This window comes from Somniosus microcephalus, chromosome 1 (genome assembly GCF_052327205.1).
Source record: "Somniosus microcephalus isolate GS21.2 chromosome 1, FLI_Smic_1.0, whole genome shotgun sequence".
NCBI lineage: Eukaryota > Metazoa > Chordata > Chondrichthyes > Squaliformes > Somniosidae > Somniosus > Somniosus microcephalus.
Window position 1 is genome coordinate 420,831,934 of NC_140987.1, and position 26,684 is coordinate 420,858,617.

Sequence of the window (26,684 nt, forward strand, 5' to 3'; positions counted from 1 at the left end):
AGATTATCAGGACTGTCAGTACAGAGACGGGTCCACATGGCCTCACTGCTGTGCAGCAAGGTGCTCCCCAGTTACTTGCTAGCAGTGAAGTGTGGGGGACCCTTGAGAGGGATGGTGGTGGTCGAGAAAAAGTAAGTGGGGGCTCCTCTCCAAGCGCTCACAATCTCGTGCCACTGCCAAGCCCTCGGTCAGAGCCTCAGACATCTCACCCAATAGAGATGGCCGAGTCTGCCCCTGCACAGCCGCAGGAGGAGCAGACCTTGGCGGAGCCTTTCAAGGCTCCCAAACCCAGAGGACGCCCGCCAAAGGCGTCTAATCAGGTGCAGCAGGGAAATGAGCACGCTGCCTCTACACCTGCTGAAGCCACAGGGGAAGCACCACATAGAAGCACACGTAAGAGAAAGCTAAAACACAAATAGTCACAGGGGTAGTCACTTGGGTGTTTTCATATTTATACCAATTTATGTTTGTGATCTTTATTTCTATTGTATTAAAGTAATGCAATGTCAGTGATTCAATGCGTTGCCGTATGTGTGCTCAGAACTGGAACTGGCACAGTGAGGGGTGAGGGTGCCTTTTATCTGCAGTGATGGTGGGGAGAGTGATAGGAATGCACAGTTCATTGTACAGATGCTGTATTTTTTGGAATGGAGGTTCTACCAACCCTCATGTGCATGTGCCAGCCACGTACGTGCTGCTTAAATTTACGTGAATCTGGCATGGATTAGTCCATCCCTTGTCCCACGGCCAGCAATGAGCTCGCGTGCTGGTAGCACTGGGACAACCTCCTCTGAGGAAGAGAAGGAGGAGGAAGTGCGCTCTGCCACTTGTTCCTCAGGCAGTGGTAAACCACGCTGCAGTGTGATGTTGTGCAGGGCACAGCAGACCCCAATGTTTCTGGACACCCTGGCTGGTGCATACTGTCGGGCTCCACCTGACATGTCCAGGCATCTGTAGAGCATTTTGAGCAAGGCTATGGTTTGCTCTATGATGCTTCTGGTGGAAATATGGCGCTCATTGTAACGCTCCTCATCGGTGTCATTAGCCACGTCTTCAGGGGATAGCGCTTGTCTCCAATTAGCCATCTAGAAAGTTGGGTTGGTGGATTGAAGAGCTGAGGCACAGTGGACTGCCACAGGATGAACGAGTCACTGCTAGGGAACTTTGTGCACACGTGCATGATGCTCTTCCTGTGGTTACACACCAGCTGCACGTTAAGGGAGTGGAAACCCTTGCGGTTCAAAAATACAGCCGGGTTGTGATGGGGTGCCCTAATGGCCACATGTGTGCAGTCAATGACGTCCTGCACCCTTGGGAAGCCAGCCAGATTGACAAAGCCCAGCGCCCATGTGGTAACACTTGCAGTTGAAAAGTGGATGTAATTGGCTGACTTGACAAACAAGGCAGCGGTAACCTGTGTGATGCATCTGTGTGCGGCCGACTGGGAGATGCCGCTAATGTCTGCTGCTGATCCCTGGAAGGAGCCTGATGCAAAGAAGTTGAGGGCAGTGGTGACTTTGACAGCCACTGGTAAGGAGTGTCCACCCACTCCTCTGGGCTGCAGATCTTGGTGCAGCATTATGCAGATGTCTGCGACTACCTCTCACGAAATTCTCAGCCTTCTTTGGTGCTGCTGCTCAGTCATGTTGAGGAAGCTCATCCTCTGCCTGTAAACCCTGTGTTGGGAGTATCTCCTGTAGCATGGTGCAGCCCTGTGCTGACGACCTCTGCCCTGTGTAGCATCAGGTGGCTCAGGAGAAGGTTGGTGCTCTGGTTGTCGGTGCTGCTGATGTGCCTGGTTCTGCTGCTGCCGCGGCTGCTCGTCCTCTGAATCTGAGGGCCAGGATGAGAGAGTATATATGGTTCTCATTCTGCTGTTATATATGTCACTTTAGGATGAGATGTTATAAGCGCTGAGTCAATGTGGAGAGAGGTTATTCCAAGGAGGTCACAGTGTATATAGATCTCACAACACACACTTACAACCTCAATGCACCTGAAATATGTGTTCCAAATCCTGAAATCTGAAAGTTCTGGCATTTGAAATTGAACTGATGTGGCAGGTTAGCTTTAATGCTACAGTTGCAGCTGTGAACTATTCAGCTTGTTGGAACAGCTGGCATGTTTGTCGAACGCCATGGAACACGGTGAAAATGTGGCAAAATTGAAAAACCCTCTCAATATAGCATTAAACAGGTAACTGTTAACTACCTTAATTGCCTCTCCTGCCGCTTGGTGTCAGGTCTGATCAGAAGTCGCAGGCCCGACACTTAGGAAAGTTACGTGGAGGCGGGTTCGCGGCAGGTTCGCAACCCGCTGTCAATCATTATGGATTTAACTCCTGACACGCCTCCAAACCCGCCCTCTGAGCGCCGGCAAAATTGCGGCCAAAGAGTCTGCGAAGGGATATAGACAGGTTAAGTGAGTGGGCAAAAATTTGGCAGATGGAGTATAATGTGGGAAAATGTGAGGTTATCCACTTTGGTAGGAAGAATAGAAAAGCTAAATATTATTTAAATGGAGAGAGACTCCAGAATGTAACTCCCCTATTCATGAAAGGAGGGAGATAGAAAGCAGGAAACTATAGGTCAGTTAGCCTAACATCTGTCATTGGGAAAATGCTGGAATCCATTATTAAGGAAGTAATAACAGGACCTTTAGAAAATCATAATACAATCAAGCAGAGACAACATGGTTTTATGAAAGGGAAATCATATTTGACAAATTTACTAGAGTTCTTTGAGGATGTAATGAGCAGGGTGGATAAACGGGAACCAGTAGATGTAGTATATTTGGATTTCAAGAAGGCATTCGATAAGGTGCCGCATAAAAGGTTACTGCACAAGATAAGAGCTCATGGTGTTGGGGGTAATATATTAGACTGGATAGAGAATTGGCTAACTGACAGAAAACAGAGAGTCGGGATAAATGGGTCATTTTCAGGTTGGCAAACTAACTAGTGGGGTGCCACAGGGATCAGTGCTGGGGCCTCAACTATTTACAATCTATATTAATGACTTGTATGAAGGGACCGAGTGTACTGTTGCCAAATTTGCTGACGATACAAAGCTAGGTGGGAAAGTAAGCTGTGAGGAGGACGCAAAGAGCCTGCAAAGGGATATAGATAAGTTAAGTGAGTGGGCAAAAATTTGGCAGATGGAGTATAATGTGGGGAAATGTGAGGTTATCCACTTTGGTAGGAAGAATAAAAAAGCAAAATATTATTTAAATGTTGCAGGACGGAGGGATTTGGGTGTCCTCGTATATGAAACACAAAAAGTTAGCATGCAGGCACAGCAAGTAATTAGGAAGGCAAATGGAATATTGGCCTTTATTGCAAGGGAATATAAAAGTAGGGAAGTCTTGCTACAACTGTACAGGGCGTTGGTGAGACCACACCTAGAGTACTGCGTACAGTTTTGGCCTCCTTATTTAAGGAAGGAGATACTTGCATTGGAGGCAGTTCAGAGAATGTTCACTAAGTTGATTCCTGGGATGAAGGGGTTCTCTTATGAGGAAAGGTTGAGCAGGTTGGGCCTATACTCATTGGTGTAAATGGCACGTAACATTCATGCCACACAAGTGCCAGGCAATGATTATCTCCAACAAGCAAGTGTCTAACCACTGCCCCTTGACATTCAGCGGCATTACCATCGCCGAATTTTCCACCATCAACATCCTGGGGGGTTACCATTGACCAGAAACTTAACTGGACCAGCCACATAAATACTGTGGCAACAAGAGCAGGTCAGAGGCTAGGTATTCTGCAGCAAGTGTCTCACCTCCTGACTCCCCAAAGCCTTTCCACCATCTATAAGGCACATGTAAGGAGAGTGACAGAATACTCTCCACTTGCCTGGATGAGTGCAGCTCCAACAACACTCAAGAAGCTCGACACCATTCAGGACAAAACAGCCCGCTTGATTGTCACCAAATCCATCACCTTAAACATTCACTCCCTCCACCACCGGTGTACCATGGCTGCAGCGTGTACCATCTACAAGATGCACTGCAGCAACTCACCAAGGCTTCTTCGGCAGCACCACTCAAACCCACGACCTCTTCCACCAAGAAGGATAAGGGCAGCAGGCGCATGGGAAGACAACCACCTCCAAGTTTCCCTCCAAGTCACACACCATCCTGACTTGGAAGTATATCGCCGTTCCTTCATCGTCGCTGGGTCAAAATCCTGGAACTCCCTCCCTAACAGCACTGTGGGAGCACCTTCATCACACGGACTGCAGTGGTTCAAGAAGGCAGCTCACCACCACCTTCTCAATGGCAATTAGGGCTGGGCAATAAATGCTGGCCTTGCCAGCGACGCCCAGATCCCGTGAACGAATTAAAAAAAGACTATGTGGGTTCCAGCAGACTGTTTCCAGCATATTTTGGGAAGATACGTGCTGAAATAGCCCAAGGAGAACATGCAGTTTTTCACTATAGAAATGGAAACTATTTTCAGTTTTATTTGCTCAGCTTGTTTCTATACTTTTTTCAAAGTAATGTTTTTCGAGATATTTTCTCTTTTTATAATATGAAATGATAGGTTTTGTGAAGAAACCCTTCGGCTCAATTGATTTCGTCCTTCCCATCCATTTCATCTCACACTTCCATCATTTGATTGAGAAACACAGGTGAATTTATCAAAACCCACAATACAGGACAATGTCAAGAATAAAAAGAGGAGGGAAAACAAGGTGAATCCGGAAGTGGTGGGACTAAAGGCTTGCAGATTTTTGGAGGAAGTGAGGACTTGGGAATGTAAGAACTTCCCCATTTTGAGATTCTGGACATTGGTTCTAGATGTACAAATGTATTCACTGCACAATATTTTTCCCTGTGGTATACTGATATATGCACTATTGATTCTTGAAGAAGATTAACAGTTAAATCACACCATAAACAGAAAATATTTAGTAAAGGTATTTGCTTTCACTTCACCCTTCTTTTCCTGAATGGATTTGTTAAATCGTACAAGGTCGCTCAGTGCATTACTAAAGTCAAATTGCGCATTTTGTTTTCTGCAATTTTCTAACACAGCATCTGAACCCATGACAGCACCAAGCTTTGAATGTCAGCCTCAACTAGCAATCACACTCTTGAAACACTATTGAATTACTTTGCAAGTCTCCACTCCCTGGTATGGATCAGAAAATCAGGGCTACAATTATGTAGGACCATCTCAACTGTCATGCTTGCTGTTAACAAGGTTCTATTGGGAGCAGGTACTCACAAGATTGTCCCATTAAATTTTAGTGCTGCTGCAAAGCAATACTAAAATTGCATTAATCCACAGTCAGGGCTTAACCTGATTCCAGGCAAATGGAGTGCGATGTCCTGGAGGGGGGCATCTCACACTACTTCTGGTTGGCATCAAAGGGAGTGCAAGCCCAGTGTGGTACCCAACCAAGTTTAAAAAGTGCTCCTGTGGACTTTGTCACCCCATTGGCAGTTATTGACCCAGAAATTCGGGTCGGAGGCTTCCCGCGGGTGCAAGCCTCCGACCTGCACTTACCTAGTGCGCCGGCCGTTGTGCTGTGGGCCTGCGTGGGATTCTGATCCTGGGCCTGCTCCAACTGCCGGTGCGCAGTGCTTACGTATCCCAGGGGCGCAGTTAGTTCGAAGCGTCCCCTGGGATCACGTGGGCTATGGAGAGCCAATGGTAGCAGGGAATCTCTATTCATAGATTTGACAGGAAGACCTGTCAAATCCATGAATTAGAGATCAGCCCCAAAACATCACTAAAACTTCAAAAAAAAATTTAAAACACATTTTTAACATAATTATAAATTACATAAAATAACTATTTTAAACAATAATTTAAATTTTTGAAAAAATTAATTACAGTTTCTAACGGGGCTAAAAATAAACTTACCTTTCTTTAAAGTATTTAAAAATAATAAACCTGTGGAAAAAATGTTTTAATTTTACTTAATTCACCACTTACCTTGTTAAAAGCAGGCCATGCGACTGCTTCTTAAAAGCGTAGCTCCTGGAGACTTACCCTTCCGGGAAAACCTGCAAAAAAAACAGAAGTTCCAGGCATACGCACTGCCTCTCCAGTGCACACGTTCGACCTGTGAACCCCTTCCTTTAAGGGAACGGAAGTTCCGGTTTCCCGCGCATGCGCAGTGCATGCACGAAACTGGCACTTTCGTTGGGCCTACGCGTGAGTACCCAACGTGTACTCACCCGTGGGGACCCGAAGTTCTGGAATATGTCTCTAAACATTTGCACCAGGAATTTCCTCAGGGGTTCTCCTGATTGGCCACCGTAACTTTAGCGGAAGATCAGTGGAAACCCTGTACATGCAGTGTATCTGGGGTTTCCACCAATCTTCCACTGAAGTCAGAGAGAGTACCCGCGAAGACATTTCTGGAGTTAAATTTTAACTGCTAGATGTGGAGCTCCATGTCCCATGGGCTGGTGTTTTCCTCTGCACCTCTGTCTGAAATCATGGTACAGAATAACAGAAAATTTGGGTGGTAAGGCCTATCATTGCCTCAATACCCCAACTGGGAGTTCCTTCCCCTGCCACTGTCTGTTCCTTCCCCATACGCTGTATGAAAATGGCGGTGGGGCCTCAGTGGATTTCCATCTGTCCTCCCCTCTTATCGCCATTTCCTGGAACTGCCATGGGAAAAGTGGGGGTGGACACCGGAAGTGATGGTAACAACTCTGGGATTCCCTAATGCAGTGGAGGACCTTGGAGCAGGCTCCTCTGACTGTGTTCAGGACCCTACTTACCTTCTTGTGTAGGCCTTGGTCTTTGCAGAGGCCTACAAACCAGCTACTTTTCCCATTGCCAGAGCACTTCTGCGTCTTTAACTACCCGGTCCCTCTTGAGATACTGCAGTGGTAGTGCTACTAAAGCAATGCCAGAATCTTATGGCTGGATAATGGCGGGGTCCCCTCTTGGCAGCAGGAATCCAGCCAGGAGACCACTGTACATACAGGATCAACCCTGACCAAGTTTCCTAGGTTGGGGTTCCAGCGGTGTCATGGAAGATGGGCAGAAGTCCTGTTCCACCAGAACATCTCCACTTGGAGAACAGTCCAGGCCATTAACACTTGCATGGCAGGGCTTTTTCTTAGGCAAGAGAATTGAAGTCTAGCCAGGCAGTATCAACAGGGTACTGTCTGGCCACAGCCCATATGGCAGCTACCAATCACAGTATTAATGCAGCATTAGACTATTGCTTACTGATAAACAATTTGATTCAAATTTCTATGGATGTGTTAGAATTTCTGGAAACTAAAAGGCAGGTTGACAGTTTTATAGCCAGCAGAGAACAGAAGAGGTGAACTAATAACAACTACCAGCAAGTATTTTGCCCTAAATACAAACAGAAAATACTCAGCAGGTCAGGCAGCATCTGTGGAGAGAGAAACAGAGTTAACGGGCAGAATTTTCTCCTAAAATAATGGGTGGGTTTGGAGTGTATGGGCAGTTAAAGTGTTAAAAATGGGATTCCCGACCTGATCCCACCTCCAACCCACCCACATCCGGTTTTGCCGGAGGCGGGATGGGGGTGGGCCGGAGACCGGGCTACCAACTCGCTCCCAGGGGGGCGTTACCTCAATTTAAATATTGTAATGAGGCTGGAAGCTTCTTTTTCACCTCCATTTTGTGTTTAACTGCATGGGGACGGGTTTCACACAATTCGTGAAATGCGGCAGTTAAACAGAGGCAGAGACTACTGCATCCAGGAGGTAAGTGGCTTTATACCTACCTCCTGGATCCAGGGTCCCGACCATACCCACCCACCCCTGCGATTGGAGAGCCCCCACTGGAAAATGTTACAGATGCAACAGGTTTTAAGCTACGAGACCTATGATATCCTTGGTCAGTACTCATCATACATCCCTGGGCCTGAGTCAAATATGAGTGTTGTGCAAAATGAGTCATGGGGATTAGGAGATAATATTTAACAAAAGCATGATCCACTTGCTCTAAGGGAAGATCAGATGTGCTGGTATCTATAACCTGTGGTGTGCTCTGGACGGGAAGTTAATTCCTGCCATAATTACAGCTTCCCAAAAATATTCAGTACTGAATGTTAGTGGAGTGACTTTCCTATGTATCGAATCGAATCTCGGGTGATGCTTTGATGGTGATTTTTCAGATCAAGTATATAGTGTGTTGTGAAGAGCCCTGTGCTAACTCTTCCATGGAATCTGTCTTAATAGGTTGTTATTAACATGAAGAAATAAGATGTTGCAGCTTTAGGATTCACTGGGATGAAATTACAGACTAGAATATTAGCAATAGGCGTTTTATGGGGTTTGTGCAAATAACTTTTTCTGTGATTTTAATGAAGCTGTTAATCTGTTTATTTTAAACACCTTGGTTAAAATGGCAGGGGGGGGGAAATTTTCTATGAATGTGTTAGCACATTTGTTGCTAATATCGCACAGTATGATTTCAACCCCTGTCTTTGTTTTATCAGACATTTTTTTAGAGACAGCAACATCATTTTAAGCTGGATCAAGGCACTTGGCATGTTATTTTGTGTTTGTTTCTCTCCTTCCAATCTTCCCTCATCCCCTGACGACATTGACATTTCCTGGTTCCACAGAGTCAATCCACCACCAATACCTCACCCAAGTTTCTTTATGTGGGAACTTGGTGAGTGTAGCAATGTAGAATATGACACCAGAAGGCATCGCAGCTGAGCTCCATTGTGTCCTCATCCAATGTATTTCCAGCAGGTATAGCAATCAAAGGTGGCTCTCAGGGCCGGGAGATGCTGAGCAAAATTTTAGGGCTGGGATCAACTGTTTCTCATTTTAGCTGAAAATCCTCAGCATGTGTTGCAAATCGCAGAAATATGATTCAGCAGGAGACACTGGAGGTACTCAGTGTGTCTGGCAACCATTGGGAAATAGATTCTGTAGCTCGCGCAGTGTTTGAAAACAGGTAATGGTTTTATACTTTGAAGAAAACAGATCAGAAAATGTTTAACTGTTAACAAAAACAATAACATTCACAGCCCATTTGAATATTTTATTCTCACACACTGTAAATGGCACTGATGGCTGGAGAGAGAAAGAACTGAAGATAACACAGCAAGAGACATTCATACAGTTCCAGTGAGAGATTGTGTGATTTCCAGCTGGAAAACCTGGAAAGACAGAGGCATCATTCTGATTATACCATTTATGTTACTGCTGGTGTAGGAAGCCTCATTGAATAAAGAAAGTTTGTGCAAATCATATTCCAAAATATAGCATCAAAATCTTAATTAGATAAACGATAACCAGCAAAGGCCTTGGGTCAGATGAAGTGGCAAACAGGGATTAAATACATCTGTAAATCTATCTATTTGTGACAGTTTTTCACTTTGAACTTTATGCTGAAATCCAACAATATATAGAGGATAAAGATCATAGGGCCCTGATATTGATCTCCATAGCACCTGGCCAATACTTATTTTCCAAGGTATAAGGGAAAGAAAAGGAGGTATTTTACTTGCACCAGTAGAAATATATTCCTGGCCTTTCTGCCTCACAGTATGACCCAAGGATGTCCAGATGTAAGATGTAAGGGCATCTAAAGAAGCTGGCTGTGGGCCTTGTATCGAGAAATCCCTCAGATTGGAGTGTTTGAGGGGGCCAAGAAGCAAAGCAAAGGATTCTCAAACTTTTTTTTTCCTTGGACATATGAGATCTTGGAACCTAGAGGCTTTCTCCGTGCTGTTCTCCAATGGCAGCTGACAGCCAGTCTCTATGCCTTTGTTCCCATCGTAATTTCCTGGCATAAGGAACTTTCAGGCGGATGTCTGCACCAGGGTGCATAACCAAGCTGGGCTCATGACAGGAGCCACCAAATTTGCTTGTGGTCCATGTGCCCAGTTCCAGGGCAAAAGGGGAGAGGAATAACCGAGCCTAGATCTTTTTGAGTGCAAACGGGAATTTACCCTGTTTACAATAAATGGGTTAGCAACTGTATTAAAATAATGCACAAAGGAATTTATGAATGAGGTAACTAGTGAGAAAAGAGAAAAATTAACATTGTGATTTCTATTACACCACTGTGACAATATAATTAGCAATGCATTTTTGTTTGAATCATGTAGAATGATGTCAACTGTATCTCCTTCAAAAATGGGGGATATAGTCCAATCTGCAACCATTAAGGATAACTAGAAAGTACATGCAAGGTAATTACTTACAGTTACTGCCAAAATGATACTGCACAATTTACCTTTTTGCACGTCTTAATTTAACACCGACAGTAGATTAAGCCATAAGTATCTGACCTGCAGATCTGGGACTATTTGTGACCCCTGAACCCTGGCAATCTGGTCCTCCAAACCCAGGCAACTCAGTCATATATACTCTTATTTCTAATTTGCTAGTTTGTTGTATTTGAAGTCTATGGGCAGGATTTTCATTGGGCCGTGGAGGCGGGATTGGAGGCGTTTGGGGGGTTAAAATCCCAAAATTGGGGGGCACAAGCCCATCCCGCCCCCAACCCGCCTCCATGCCAGTTTCAAAGGAGGCGGGTACCTGACCCGCGCTGGGACCTGCCTCCCTGAGGCGGGAAGGGGATTAGTGTCAATTAACTGCCTGTTAACAAGTAGTTAACAGGCAGTTTTTAGCCTAATCCCTATTTTCATTGTTGAAATGTGGGATTCCCGACGGCTCCAAACCACGCCAAGTTAGCGAGGCGGGCCATCGGGATGAAGGGCTTGGAGGGGTTGAGATGTCCGGTGTTCAGGTGAGTATTGGGTGCATGAGTGCAGAGGTAAGTGTGTTTGGTGTGAGTAAAGTGTTTAAAGAAGTTGTACTTACATTTACATACCTTTACAGCCTTCCTTCCCTCAGGTCTCGGGAGTCCCTCATCTCACCGGCACAGAAAGCAGAATGGCCGCGATCTGTCAAAAGTTCCAGCATTCAGCTTTCTGTTCCACGGAGATCTCTATATCATCCTGACAGGAAGGAATTAACTTGGAGTACAGATTGTCAGTGTTTGACAGCTTCAAACAGCTGTGAAACGCTGATATTTCATCTGTCAAAAAGTCTTGACAGATGAAATGTCAATCTCTGACGTCACCTGTTGCCGGGTGGCCCTTAATTGGCCTGCTGAGCCCGCTGGACGGGCTCAACAAGGTCAATCAAGTCAAAATCGCGTGGGTTGGCTAGAACTCGATGGAGGCGGGACTACAACCCCAAAAGTTGTAGTCCCACCTCCCACCCGACTCCTCAATGAAAATCCAGCCCTATGGATCTAGCGGTTTGGAAGGGTTGTTTTTAGACCAGTTGCCTCACTGATGAGCATATCCTACAAAACTCCAGCATTGGTTAATATCAGCAATCAAATTAATGGGAACATTGATTTAAACTTTATATGAACCTCGCAGGGCTCCATGTCAGCCGGGGCTCAGTGGTAGCACTCTCGCCTCTGAGTCAGAAGGCTATGGGTTCACATCAAACTCCAGGGACCTGAGCACAAAAATCTAGGCTGACACTCCAGTGCAGTGCTGAGGGAGTGCTGCACTGTCGGAGGTGCCGTCTTTCGGATGAAACGTTAAACCGAGGCCCCGTCTGCTCTCCCAGGTGGACATGAAAGATCCCATGGCACTATTTTAAAGAAGAGCAGGGGAGTTATCCCCGGTGTCCTGGCCAATACTTATCCCTCAATCAACATCACTAAAACAGATTATCTGGTCATTATCACATTGCTGTTTGTGGGAGCTTGCTGTGTGCATATTGGCTGCCACGTTTCCTACATTGCAACTCTCCAAAAGTACTTCTGTAAAGTGCTTTGAGAGGTCTGGTGGTCGTGAAAGGCGTTATATAAATGCAAGTCTTTCTTTTTTCTTTCTCCATGGTATTTGAGTGGACCACAAAGACAAAAGGTTGGGCAATCTGGATTAAGCCAAAAAATATAATACATTAAGCTATCCAATGCAAATTAAACAGTTCAGCAGCAGCTCATGTCTTTTCTATAAGTTAGAATAGATTTCTGCTGGTGGAAGCAAAATGCCATGAAAGTATGAGGTGGAGGAAGAAGGGGACTGGGTTAGTTAACACTAGGCCCAGGATTAAATCCAGGCACTGGTCCCAGGTTTAAATCTAGCCCAGACAATTGGATTTCTACATGAAATGAACCTGGCAGTCTCAATCCAGTTCCAGGAGGAGGAAATGGGTTGGATTTTCTTCTTTATCGCCCATTTTTGGGCCACAAAAACCAGTAAAATATGACAGAATGGCCTCCCGCCATAAAAGAGTTGAACCAAGATTCTCGGCCTTGAAACCTGCCGGTCTGCACTCATGCCTGCCTGGAGCTCCCCCTGTGACATGTAAATGGGATTGAGTGGGCAGGGCCAATGTTTCTGCAGCATTCCCCCTGGCTTCCACCCACGGGAAGATTGGCTATACAGGAAAACAGTCCCAGCGCTCCTGTCAATCGTTCCATAGTGCTGCATTATCACCATCCCTCTTCGCTGTGAATAACCTGTGCCCTTTTAGAGGAGCCAGCTTCCACCCCAAATCTGAATTGCTGAGAATACAACCACTGTATAAGTGGCAGTATGAGCAGCACAGAGCTATCCCTGAGGTGGATACCACTTCAATTTTTGATTTTCTGACTGAAGGTTGTAAAGACTTTGCCTAGCCATAGATTTTTGATTGGTTCTTGCTCCAGAACTGACGATTTCTCCTGACAGTTTTTGTGAGTGCTTGAGAAAGTAAATTTCTGGACTGGAGAAATGAATTTCCCTTTGGGAATCCTTCTATGTCTGATTTGAAGAGGAGGAGGGTGAGGATACAGAAGAGGCTGGACTGGAGGCTCTTAGGGTCAGGCTTCATTGAGATATTTGTTCCCTACATGTCCACTCCACGTAGAAGATCTTATTTTGATTTCTCTGCCCATCAATAGCTTAAAAGGTTGCACATTCCCCCTGAGGCTATTGGGAAGTTATGCCAGCTCTGGCTGAAGACCTGCAGCCCACTTGCACCAGGAGAACAGCATTGTCTGTAGCAGTGAAAGTGAGCACTGCTGTGAACTTGTTTGCCACTGGGTACTTCCAAGCAGCCTTGGGTGGCCTTTGTCAGATTAGCCAGGCAGTAGCACACCATTGTATAAAGGTCCGTGTGCTCTCTTCAGGCAGACCCTGCATTTTATTACATTTTCCATGGAACCTGTGAAGCAGAGAGGGTGAATAGTCTAATTATATAAATTATCAGGGTTCCCGCAGATGTAAGGAGCAATTACCAAAACATAAGTGGCATTGAAAGCTCCCTATGACAGTCTCCTCAATTTCATTCATAGGAAAAGCTTTCATTCAATAAATGTCCAGCTACTGTTGGCTGTCATTCATCTTATATTGCGCTTTACCCAGCTGGCATGACACTTCTATCATCTGACAATCTATCAGAACAGCCTTGATGATTCAGAGCCATGTATCAGGATAGTTGACTGATAATCAGGGATATCACCTGCAGTGATGGCCTATGGCTGCAGTAGGCATCTGCAGACAGAGAAGAAGAACAAGTATAATGAGGCTCATGGGATGACAAGAATTTTAATAGAGCACACACAGGTATTTTGAAGTCTCATGTTAAATTGCAGCACAATCCAGCAAGAGGCTCCAGAATCATTGTAGCTTGCTGTATTCTGCATAATATTGCCATTCAGAAAGAATTGTTTTTTTTCCTGAAACTGGAAGGTGTAGTGTATGTGCTTTAAGTCAGAACTACTTTTTACAGATCCTGTATACTGTAGTACCGGCAGTAACCACACCGGTATATAAGCTGTGCGCATGCCTCTGTACTCCAGTCTAGAGATGACCCTCCTCCAGTAAAGACCTGTTGTTTGTTTATGTCCAGCATCCATGTAATTCTTTATCCACTGAACCACGGATCTAACAGTGGCGACGAGTGTTGATGCGAATCTACCTGCAACATTAAACAAAAAAAAACAAAAAAAAATAGTCGAGTCCAGGAACACGGGCGTCGACCGCGAGCAACCGCCCAGCAGTCAGGCAGAGATCCAACTTCGCTGGGGAGGCTGTGGAGAGCCGGGCTTGGTTCCCCAGCCACAACGAGCAGTAAGAGACCGATGACAGGTCCTGAGCAGACCCTTCCCGAGCAGCGGCGGCTGGAGCTGACCGACGGCAGAGAGAGAGAGCCGGGCAGCGTCGACGGGGTAAGAAAGAGGGTGAAGAGAGCAGGGCGCAGCCGGGGATTGATCACCGAGCGGCGTCGAGGAAAAATACTGCAAACCGGAGAGAGAGAGGGTAAGAAACAGCCGGGTTCTAGACTGAGCGGCGTCGACAAATATCAAGAGAAGAACATGCAGAGCACAGCCAGGGATCACGGGCTGATCAGGGTCCGCGGGGCGAAGCAAGGGGAGACGCCATTGAGCTGCGGAGAAGCAGGGAGAGCGCGGGAGGCGCCATTGAGCCGCGGAGAAGCAGGGAGAGCGCGGGAGGCGCCATTGAGCCGGGGAGAAGAAGGAAGAGCGCGGGAGACGCCATTTTGCAAAGCCGCAGCGGAGAAGACGGGCGAGCACAGGAAGGAAGGAAAGCGCAGGAGATGCCATTTTGTGCCAGCGGAGAAGAAGGGGAAGCGCGGGAGGCGCCATTGGGGATAGTTAACGCACAACCAAGGATGCCGAAGAGTGGCAGTATCTCTACGTTCAACAATGAAGTCGAAGATTGGGCGACATATGTGGAACGTATTGAGGTGTACTGCAGGGCGAATGAAGTGCCAGATGCTAATAAAGCACTGGTTCTGTTAAATTCCATGGGTGCAAAAACTTATGGGTTACTGCGAAATCTAATAACCCCAGAGAAGCCGGTAAACAAGGATTTTGGAAGCAGAGTAGAAATCCTACAGGACCACTTAAGCCCCACACCGCTGCTGATAGCAGAACAATTTAAGTTCCATAAAAGGAACCAACACAAAGACGAAAGCAATGCTGAGTACCTAACGGATCTGCGCAAGCTATCGAAATACTGCCAGTTTGGAGCGGGACTAGCAGACACATTAAGGGACAAGTTTGTGTGTGGGCTACAAAGTGAAGGAACCCAGAAACGACTTCTATCAGAAAAGGACCTTACGCTGGACAAAGCTTTCAATATGGCAGTATCACACGAAGCAGCCACAAGGGGCGCTGCAGAGATACAACGGAGACCGCAAGAATACGGCACCAACGAAATGACCTATGGAACAGGGAAGTGCTATCGCTGCGGCAGAACAACACATGATCAGAAAGATTGTTGGTTCAAGGACCAAGTGTGCAGACACTGTGGGAAAGCAGGACACATAGCAAGAGTCTGCAGGTCTGGGAAGAAAACCAACAGTAAGAAATCTCCACAGGAGAAGTACAAAAAGGTACACCAGGTGATGGACAGTGGTTCAGACGAACAAAAAAGTGACACAGACTCCGGAAGCAAGGAGCTGGGTTGTCTGAAACTACATAATGTAACCGAAATAGAGGACCACCAGACTATCTGGGTTACACTCAAGATAGACGGAGTCCAAGTGGAAATGGAATTGGACACAGGGTCAGCTCTAACAGTTATAAATCAAAGAGACCATATATTCAGGACCTCTCTGGCCACAGGGGATGTGCCAGAGGACTGGAGAACCGCTAATGTAGTACCATTATTCAAGAAGGGAAGTAGGGAAAAACCGGGGAACTACAGGCCAGTGAGCCTAACATCAGTGGTAGGAAAATTATTGGAAAAAATTCTGAGGGACAAAATTTGTCTCCACTTGGAGAGGCAAGGATTAATCAGGGATAGTCAACATGGCTTTGTCAAGGGAAGATCATGTCTGACTAATTTGATTGAATTTTTTGAGGGGGTGACTAGGTGTGTGGATGAGGGTAACGCAGTGGATGTGGTATACATGGATTTCAGTAAGGCCTTCGATAAAGTCCCGCACAGGAGACTGGTCAAGAAGGTAAGAGCCCATGGAATCCAGGGTGCTTTGGCACATTGGATACAAAACTGGCTTAGTGGCAGAAGGCAGAGGGTGATGGTCGAAGGTTGTTTTTGTGACTGGAAGCCTGTGGCCAGTGGGGTACCACAGGGATCGGTGCTGGGTCCCTTGCTGTTTGTGGTCTACATTAATGACTTGGATATGAATGTAAAAGGTATGATCAGTAAGTTCGCGGATGATACAAAAATTGGTAGGGTGGTAAATAGCGAGGAGGGTAGCCTCAGTCTGCAGGACGATATAGATGGGTTGGTCAGATGGGCGGAACAGTGGCAAATGGAATTTAACCCGGAAAAGTGCGAGGTGATGCACTTTGGGGGGACTAACAAGGCAAGGGAATACACAACGAATGGTAAGACCCTAGGCAAGACGGAGGGTCAGAGGGATCTGGGTGTGCAAGTACACAGATCCCTGAAGGTGGCGCAACTGGTGGATAAGGTGGTAAAAAAGGCATATGGGATACTTGCCTTCATTAGCCGAGGCATTGAATGTAAGAGCAAGGAGGTTATGATGGAGCTGTATAAAACACTGGTTAGGCCACAGCTGGAATACTGTGTGCAGTTCTGGTCGCCACACTACAGGAAGGATGTGATCGCGTTGGAGAGGGTGCAGAGGAGGTTCACCAGGATGTTACCAGGGCTGGAGCGCTTCAGCTATGAAGAGAGACTGGGCAGATTGGGTTTGTTTTCCTTGGAGCAGAGGAGGCTGAGGGGGGACATGATTGAGGTGTACAAAATTATGAGGGGCATAGATAGGATGGATACTAAGGAGCTTTTTCCCTTAGTAGAGGGGTCAATAACTAGGGGGCATAGATTCAAGGTAAAGGGCGGGAGGTTTAGAGGGGATTTGAGAAAGAACTTTTTCACCCAGAGGGTGGTTGGAGTCTGGAACTCACTGCCTGAAAAGGTTGTGGAGGCAGGAACCCTCACAACATTTAAGAAGCATTTGGATGAGCACTTGAAATGCCACAGCATACAAGGCTACGGACAAAATGCTGGAATATGGGATTAGATTAGACAGGGCTTGATGGCCGGCGCGGACACGATGGGCCGAAGGGCCTCTATCCGTGCTGTATAACTCTATGGGCTAGATTTTCAGTCGCTTGCGCCAGCAGTTAGCGCCTTAAGAGAAGTGTTTTTCGGGCGCTATGCGTGTAGCGCCCGGGCGCAGCGCAGTTTGCGCCCCGCCCCAAATTAAGTTGCCCGTTAGTGCCTGCGCAAAGTTTAGCGCCCGCCCGGATGCGCGCGCAGAAAATGACATCACATCCTCGTGCAACGCCCTTTGTGCGCCCCGATTCCAAACTTCAGTCGGACCGCCCCATTGTGCGGCTGGCGGCCGGAGCGTTTGGAAAAAGGAACGCAACACAACCAGCGCGGGCCCCGGGGGGCGCAAATTAAAGGGGACGTACTCTCCAGTATAAAGGCCAGCCTTTTTTCAGAAAACACTCTTGTGCAACGCATTTCTGGAGACACAACAAGGAGGATAGCTAACTGGTTTCAAGCAGCAAGAGCCAGGTATTTTTGGACTCAGGCCAGAGCGCTGCAAGTGGCCTTTTGGAAATTAGAGTGTTTGCCAGGATTTGATGGGGGTTGCATGGGGTGCCAACGCGGAGCTGCAGCTCCATGTCCGTAGGGCTCGCAGACGCATTGTGAGAGGGGCAGCCCTGGCTAGAGGCAGAGGGGGCTACAGGCGTCGGCCACGTAGGCCTTACCCAGTCAGGCTATACCGCCAGCAGCGCTCCTACCTAAACATGAGTGCCGCGCGATGTGTTAAAAGGCTCCGATTCCGAAAGGAGGTGATTGGAGAGATCTGCCACCTGCTTCACCGAGATCTGCGGCCAAAGCTCAGGTGCAGGACGTCTCTGTCGGTGGAAGTGAAGGTGACGGTGGCATTGAACTTCTATGCCACCGGCTCCTTCCAATACACTGCTGGGGACATAGCAAACATCTCCCAGTACGGCGCGCATCGCTGCATCCGCCAGGTGATCGAAGCACTGTTCAGAAGGAGAAGCCAATTCATCTCCTTCCCCATGGCCCTGGAGAGCCAGCATCAGCGCGCATTGGGATTTTCCACACTCGGGGAATTCCCCTTGGTGCAGGGCGCCATTGACTGTACGCATGTGGCTTTGCGGGCCCCTCTGGAGCATGGCGAGCAGTATCGCAACAGGAATGGCTACCATTCTCTGAATGTGCAGCTGGTCTGTGACCACAAGCAGCGCATCATGGCAGTCAATGCCAGCTTCCCAGGCAGCAGCCACGATGCCTTTATCCTGCGGCAGAGTACTGTGCATGACATGTTCCAGGCACAGCCTCCCCCAAGAGGATGGCTACTCGGGGACAAAGGCTATCCTTTGTGCACCTGGCTCATGACCCCGCTCCGCGCGCCCAGGACCGCTGCTGAAGAGGCCTACAACGAGAGCCATCAAACCACCCGCAACATCATCGAGCTAACTATTGGGGTCCTCAAGCAGCGGTTCCGCTGCCTTGATCGCTCCGGAGGAGCTCTCCAGTATTCGCCGGACCGGGTCTCCCAATTTGTGGTGGTTTGCTGCATGCTACACAACCTGGCTATCTGCAGGACTCAGGCACTGCCACCTGACGTTGGACCAGCACCTCAGGAGGAGGAGCATGAGGAGGAGGAGGAGGAGGAGCAGGAGTACGTTCCCTGGAGGGAGCGACCAGGGCCAAGGGCCGCACGACGCCACCTTATTACACGGTACATCTAAGCCCCCTGTCAGGGAATGGCCAGGGGCCATGAGGGAAGATGAATGCAGCCGCTCCGCAACCCCTCAGCTGGCGAAGCCAACAAACACTAAGAAGAACAACCATGGAGACTGCACGAATAAAGATAATTTTTTATCACACAAAAATGAAAAGCCCTTCCCACATGAATCCCCAAAAACAATAAACGGGCCCCACAAAAAGCCCAACAAACGACTCACTCCCACAAACTGGGGAGGAGTCACTCCCCCTTTCTTCAAACCGGGCCTCAACGTTGGCCTAACGCAAAAAATAAGCCCTCCAACAACACAACCATGGGCAAAATAAAGATGGCCACCACCATATAAAAGGAAAGCTGCCCACACCCTCTACTGAGTGTCCCGCGAGGGCGAGACCTTGCCCAGCCTTTTGCCTCCCCTGCCCGGCCTGCTGCTCCTTCGCAAGCTCTGCCCAGTGGCTGCTGCGAGGCTGGGGGAAGGTGCCTGAGGCTCAGATGCCCTTCCGCCAGATGCCACTGGGGGGCGGCCTACACGGCGTTTGGGCCTCGAGGGGCCGTCTGCTGAGTGGCGCACCTGAGCCTGGCCACCATCAGCTGCAGCCGCTTGCCCTTGACGCCCCAGTGGGGGAATGGCGGCGACGGATGGTGCAATGTGGGCCAGCTGGCGTGTGGGATGCGCTGGCTGGTGCTGTGGCGCGGTGGCACTCGGCCGGGCCCGCACTGCAGGATCCGCAACAATCAGCCGAGGGGCAGCTTGCTGGGATGGTCCAGCGCGGCGGCTGCCCTGGCGATGCCTGCCTGAGACAGCGCGTGTGGCAGCAGTGAGTGCCCCTGTGGTCCTGGTGTGCGCGCGCATCACAGCCGCCAGGGTCTTGACGGCATCAGTCAGCATGCGGCCACTCGCGGCAGTTGCTGCCCCGAACCCGCGCACACTGGTCGCCAGCGACTCGATGGCCTCAGGCATGCGCCCCACCACGCTCATGAGCTCCGTGTGGCGCCGGTCCGAATCCTCGGCCATCTTATCCAGCTTCCGCACCTCCTCCGAGGTGAAGGTGTCCGGACTGGAGTCGCGACTCTCCCGCTGGGGAGGAGGGGCCCGAACTAGGGGACTCTTGCCGCGTTGGTGGCGGCGAGTGTGCCGAACAGCAGCACTCCCCTCTGATCCTTCCCCCCTTTCGAGGGAAGGCCGTGGGCCACGCGCACGGCTCCTGGGTGGCTGGACGCCACTGGTCCCAGAAGCTGCATTGCCCTGCGACAGTTCCTCCAGGCACTCGTCCAGTGAGGAGGTGTCAAGCATTTCCTCCTCTCCTGCGGGACGTGACTGTTCCCCCGAAGGTCCGGCTTGCTCCTCCTCCTCCTCCTGGTCGGAGGTGCTGTCACTGGCAGCTTCAGGGTCCTGGTCGTCACCAGCTGAAAGCAGGAATGCACAAGAGTAGCTTCAGAGTGAGGAGACGGCGTCAGCGAGGGAGTTAGGACTGGTGGCATTCAGCGCATTGGTGGGACAGTGGCAAAGGAGGTAGCTCGGATGGGCCAGTGCGACGCGAGAGGGCCAAGAGGCGAGGTCCTTACCATTGCCGGGCAGTGGAGGGTCGGATACTCCGCACGCTGTGGGGACAATCACACGGGCTCCCATGAGCACACACACGCGCTCCTCCAGCCGAGTGAGCTTCTGCAGCTTGGCGCGGCCACCCCTGGCACGCGCCTGGCGATTAACCGCTACTTTAGCCTGCAAGAGAAAGGACGGGCTGTAAGTGCGCAGTGAAGCCCTGATGTAGTGTGCACTGCCTCCCATGGTGGAATAGCGTGGACAGAGTTAAGCCCTGATGTAGTGTGCACTGCATCCCATGGTGGAATAGCGTGGACAGAGTTAAGCCCTGATGTAGTGTGCACTGCCTCCCATGGTGGAATAGCTTGGACAGAGTGAAGCCCTGATGTAGTGTGCACTGCCTCCCATGGTGGAATAGCGTGGACAGAGTTAAGCCCTGATGTAGTGTGCACTGCCTCCCATGGTGGAATAGCGTGGACAGAGTTAAGCCCTGATGTTGTGTGCACTGCCTCCCATGGTGGAATAGCTTGGACAGAGTGAAGCCCTGATGTAGTGTGCACTGCCTCCCATGGTGGAATAGCGTGGAAAGTGTTAAGCCCTGATGTAGTGTGCACTGCCTCCCATGGTGGAATAGCTTGGACAGAGTGAAGCCCTGATGTAGTGTGCACTGCCTCCCATGGTGGAATAGCTTGGACAGAGTGAAGCCCTGATGTAGTGTGCACTGCCTCCCATGGTGGAATAGCTTGGACAAAGTGTAGTGTGCCGAATGGCCATGTGATGCTCATGACTGTCCCAATGCTGCTGGCTGAGGGCTGGCCAATAGGACTTTCAGCTCCCTTTGCCCATCATGTCAGGTGTACATGCAAGAATGAGGAGGAGACTGGAAAGGCTACTCACCTTCACAATCCTGGTCAGATCGTTGTATTTTTTACGACATTGTTTGTGGGTCCTGGGGGCATCACCGGTGAACGTCACCCTCTGGGCGATCTGCTTCCAGGCTTTGGTGTAGTCGTGGTGGGTTGGATTCCTCCCACTCTCTGGGAACAAGATCTTGCGCCTCACCTCCAGAGCTGTGACCATTATGTCCAGATCACCCTCTGAGAAGCGCAGGGCACGCTGACGGGCCTTCTCTGGCGTTGCCATGACTCCCTGGGGCTGAGCAGCAGTGTTGAGGCCTCTTTGCAAGGCTGCAGTGTGCAGGGCGTGGCAGCAGACCAATTCGTCCCTTCCCCCTTTAAGAGCTGGTCGGCGCCACGGGGCCTGCTGTCAGTCCAAAAATGACCGCACCCGCGCTGCGCCCCGCCTGGGCGCTATCCCTCTGGACCGCCGGCTTAGCGCCTAAAGATAGGAGTGGAACGCCTCTTTTAGTGCTCCACCAATCTCTTAGGGCGAAGCCACTGAATTTCCGGCAACGGGGCGCTACTTTGGGGCGGGCGCTAACTTCGGGCGGGCGCTAAGGTTAGCGCCCCAAAACTGTCTATACTGAAAATCTAGCCCTATGACTATGACTCTATGACCACAAGCGGCTATTTTCACACATACCCTTGAAAGCTACAGAGATTGTCTTGAAGACGGATACGGGGCAAAAAGTCTACCCCAAAGGAAAAATAAGGGTGAAAGTGACATATAAAGGTCAGGAAATACCTAAAATGGATATATATGTATTGCCAAATGGAGGACCACCACTGCTAGGACGTGAGTGGATCCGGAAGATACATTTAGATTGACATTCCATACAGGCACTGAAGGTGGAGGCCAAAAAGGATGACGACGTCACGCCTGGACGACTGTCAAAAATGCTAACTGATGCAAAAGAAGTGTTCCAGGAGGGGCTAGGAACACTAAAAGGAATAACAGCAACAATTAAAATAGAGGATAATGCAAGCCCAAAGTTTCTGAAGGCCAGACCAGTGCCTTATGTGATCAGACCAGCGGTTGAAGCAGAGCCGGAAGGGTTGGAACATTCAGGAGTACTGTCCAAAGTGGACTGGAGCAAGTGGGCTACACCCATCGTCCCTGTAATGAAGAGGTCGTTGAGTAATACGCCTGGGGAACCAAAGAAGATCTGCATCTGTGGGGATTTTAAGGTGACAGTGAACCCAGTCCTTCACACAGTGCAATATCCGCTTCCACGAATTGAGGATATTTTCGCCTCGCTATCTGGTGGTAAACGCTTCACCAAAATTGATCTAGCCCAGGCGTACTTGCAAATGGAGGTAGAAGAAGCTTCGAAACATTACCTTACGATCAACACCCATAAAGGTCTCTAGCAATACAACCGGCTGGTGTTTGGAGTAGCCTCGGCTCCGGCTATCTGGCAAAGGGCGATGGATCAGGTCCTGCAAGGGATTCCAGGGACCCAGTGTTATTTGGACGACATCTTGGTCACGGGCGAAAATGACGGTGATCACCTCGCTAACTTGGAGAAGGTGCTCGCCAGATTAAAGGAATATGGGCTACGAGCTAATCGCCACAAGTGCGAGTTTTTCCAGAAACAGATCTCGTATTGCGGCCATGTCATCGATGAAGAGGGGTTACATAAGTTCCCTGACAAGATTGAGGCAGTAATCAAGGCTCCAGCACCGCAAAATGTGTCACAACTGAGGTCGTTCCTTGGGCTGGTAAACTATTACCAAATTTGTCTACGGTACTACACCCGCTGAACACCCTACTGCAAACAGCGGTACCATGGAAGTGGGATGACGAACGTAGACGAGCTTTCCAGAAGTGTAAAGAATTGATCACATCAAAAGAGGTGTTGGCCCATTTCAACCCAGCACTACCAATTCATTTGGCATGTGATGCATCACCCTACGGCATTGCAGCGGTGCTGTCGCACAAATTCCCAGACGGGTTGGAGAGGCCAGTGGCCTTTGCGTCTCGGTCACTAACCTCAGCCAAGCGCAACTATGCCCAGATTGACAGGGAGGCCCTCAGCCTAGTATGGGGAGTAAAAAAATTCAACCATTATCTGCACGGGCAGAAGTTCACCTTGCTGACTGACCACCAACCACTTGTCTCCATCTTTAATCCTAAGAAGGGCGTGCCAGTAATGACTGCACAGCAGTTACAAAGATGGTCCCTGTTTCTAGGGGCGAATCAATATGAAATAGAATATAAAGGCACGAAACAGCATGGGAACGCTGATGGGCTATCGCACCTGCCACTGCCTACGGTGGAGGAAGCACCAGCAGTGGACCCTATCGAGATATTTTATTCGTCGATAATTGAACGATTGCCAGTAACAAACGCGGATATAGAGAAGGAGACCCGCAATGATCCGACGCTGTCACGGGTATATGAATTGGCGGTGAGGGGATGGCCAACACATGGCGGCTCACTGTTGCCAGCATTCTCATCCAGGAGAGAACAGCTGTCAGTATGCCAGGGGACAGTGATGTGTGGATCCAAAGTGGTGATTCCACCCAAGTTAAGGGAGAGAGTGCTAAAGGAGTTACATGAAGGTCATTTGGGGGGAGTGAAAATGAAAAGCCTTGCTAGGGCTTATGTGTGGTGGCCGGGAATCGATCAACAAATCGAAGACCTAACTAAGAGCTGCTTAGGATGCCAGAAGGTCCAAAATGCACCACCACATGCCCCTCTACACCCATGGGAGTGGCCCTCCTCTCCATGGCAACGGGTGCACATTGATTTCGCTGGTCCATTCATGGACTCAATGTTCTTAATAGCAGTGGATGCTCATTCAAAGTGGCCTGAGGTGATAAAGATGTCTTCAACCACTACAGAGAAAATGATTGCAGTCCTACGGACCATATTTGCCAGAAACGGTTTGCCAGAGCAGATCTGCTCTGATAATGGACCACTTTTTGTGTCCGACGAGTTCCAAAAATTCATGAAAAGGAACGGGGTAAGGCATTACACATCTACCCCGTATCATCCAGCCACCAATGGATTGGCTGAGAGGTTCGTACAAACCTTTAAGAAGGTGATAAAGGCCATGTGCGACGAGGAAATTCCACTACAGCATAAGATGGACAATTTCTTATTAGCCCACCGAAACGCGACACATGCAGTTACCAACCAGACCCCGGCCATGATGTTCTTTAACCGAAGGTTGAGATCTCGTCTGGACTTGCTCAGACCAAATGTGCGAAGAAATGTTGAGGACAAACAATTCCAGCACATCAACGAGAAGCAGACGAGGAGCATCAATGTAGGGCAACCAGTCTTGGCCCGTGACTATCGAACAGAGAAGTGGCAACCCGGAACGATATGTACAAGGCAGGTGCCATTGATGTACACAGTGGATGTCGGGGAGAACATTGTGAGACGCCACGTCGATCAGATCTTAGCGTCACAGGAAGGCGTCAACCCCATGTCTCGAGTACCTGGGGATGAACCCGACATACCGGTAGCATCTACTTCAGACCCAATAGCAGTGGAACCCGATGAACTACCCAATGAAAAGGCGTCAGAATCGCCTCTGCACCAAGAACAAGAACCTCCGGAAAGGCGCTATCCCGAAAGGGTCAGGAAGCCACCCCAAAGACTGAATCTATCAATGGACTTTTTGTTATTGAATGTACATGTAAAAATGTAATTGTTATTTGAATATTAAGGGGGTATTATTAATCTAAAAAGGGAGGAATTGTAGTGTATGTGCTTTAAGTCAGAACTACTTTTTACAGCTCCTGTATACTGTAGTACCGGCAGTAACCACACCGGTATATAAGCTGTGCGCATGCCTCTGTACTCCAGTCTAGAGATGACCCTCCTCCAGTAAAGACCTGTTGTTTGTTTATGTCCAGCATCCGTGTAATTCTTTATCCACTGAACCACAGATCTTACAGAAGGGATGATGATGATGATGAGGGAGAATGCATTCCATCCTAACATCCAGAGGAGGATACACAGGAGGAAAAACTGGAGCACGAGAGCCATCAGTCTGCAGACAGTGAAAGGAAGCAGCAACTTATAGCTAAATGTTTTCACCAAATAAAAGTTGAGAAACCAAATAAAAGATCAACGCCTTGCCTGTCATCCACCAACACAATCCCAACTGTCTCACAAAGACCTGCATTCCCAGAGGTATCTGAGCCTTGCCTCCAGAATACAAAAGTCACACACTCATGTCATAGATTCATAGGTCAGAATTTTCTGGGGTCCATGCGGTCGTGATTGAAGGCGGGTCGGGTGGGAACCCACCATCATCCCGCCCCCACCCCCGCCCCCCACACGCCTTTCCCTTGGGCACGTTTGCCGGCGCGGCAGTGACCCAAACGGCAGAGGCAGGCGAACTAATTTAAATCATTATTAGGTACTTGTCATTATTAGGTATTAGTCTTTTTAGCCCTACCTTTCAAATTTCACTGGATGACCACGGGAATCACACAGCTCGGGAACCACATGGGTCAACCTGAGGTGGAAGTTGAGTGGCCACTGATCCAGCTGATTAGTGCACAGCATGGAAAGTACAATAAAAACTCCCACCTCACAGCTTTCCTCAGGCAGAAGCTGTAGCTGACTGCATTGCCAGCACACATTTAGCTTTCTACAGGCGGCAAGTGTTTCCAGCAAAGTCGCCATCCAGTCTCACCTCATTGTTAGAACCTATCACCTTATTGACAGATTGCTTCTGTCATCTCTACTTGACCTGCCATCTATTCCATCAGCATGGGTGCCGTCTATACAGTCTCAGTTTGGTCCTCAGAGCTGCACCGTGCCAGAGGTGATACCCCCAACACAGTGTGTTCAGGCAGAGAATGAGCTTCCTCAACATGACTGAGCAGCAATGCTTCAGGAGGCTCAGGCTGTCACGCCAGGTTGTCGCAGACATTTGAAGATTGCTGGAGCAAGACCTGCAGCCCAGAGGAACGGGTGGACACGTCTTACCAGTGGTTGTCAAAGTCACCAGCGCCCTCAACTTCTTCACCTCAGGCTCCTTCCAGGGATCTGCAGCAGACATTTGCAGCATCTCGCAGTCGGCCACCCACACATGCATCACACAGGTCACTGATGCCCTCTTTGACAAGTCAGCCAATTATATCAAATTTGCCACTGATGAAGCCAGTGTTACTGAGTGGACGCTTGGCTTTGCCACTTTGGCTGGCTTGCCACAGGTGCAGGGCATCATCGACTGCACACATGTGGCCGTCAACACGCCCCATCATCACCCAAGAATGTTTGTCAACCACAAGGGCTTCCACTCCCTCAATGTGCAGCTGGTCTGCAACCATAGGAAGATCATTGTGCATGTGTGCACCAAATTCCCTGGCAGCTGCCATGACTCTTTCGTCCTGCCCCAGTGCACCCTCCCTCAGCTCTTCGCTCCTCCAAACAGACTTTCTGGCTGTCTGCTTGGAGACAAGAGCAATCCACTGAAGACGTGGCTCATGACACCCTTGAGAAGGCCAAGTACTGAGGCCGAGGAGAGATATAATGAGAGCCACATTTCCACCAGATGTGCCATAGAGCAGCCAAAATGCACTTCAAATGCCTTGACAGA

General features: G+C 49.0%; 1 long non-coding RNA gene across 1 annotated transcript; it reads left to right on the forward strand.

Annotated features, from left to right (window-relative positions):
* The first annotated feature begins 7,645 nt into the window (after positions 1 to 7,645).
* Positions 7,646 to 25,175, forward strand: LOC147125224 (uncharacterized). Its single transcript, XR_015081487.1, has 3 exons — positions 7,646 to 7,846; positions 10,080 to 10,163; positions 25,021 to 25,175. It is a non-coding gene; the product is annotated as an uncharacterized LOC147125224 (long non-coding RNA).
* Positions 25,176 to 26,684: the final 1,509 nt, after the last annotated feature.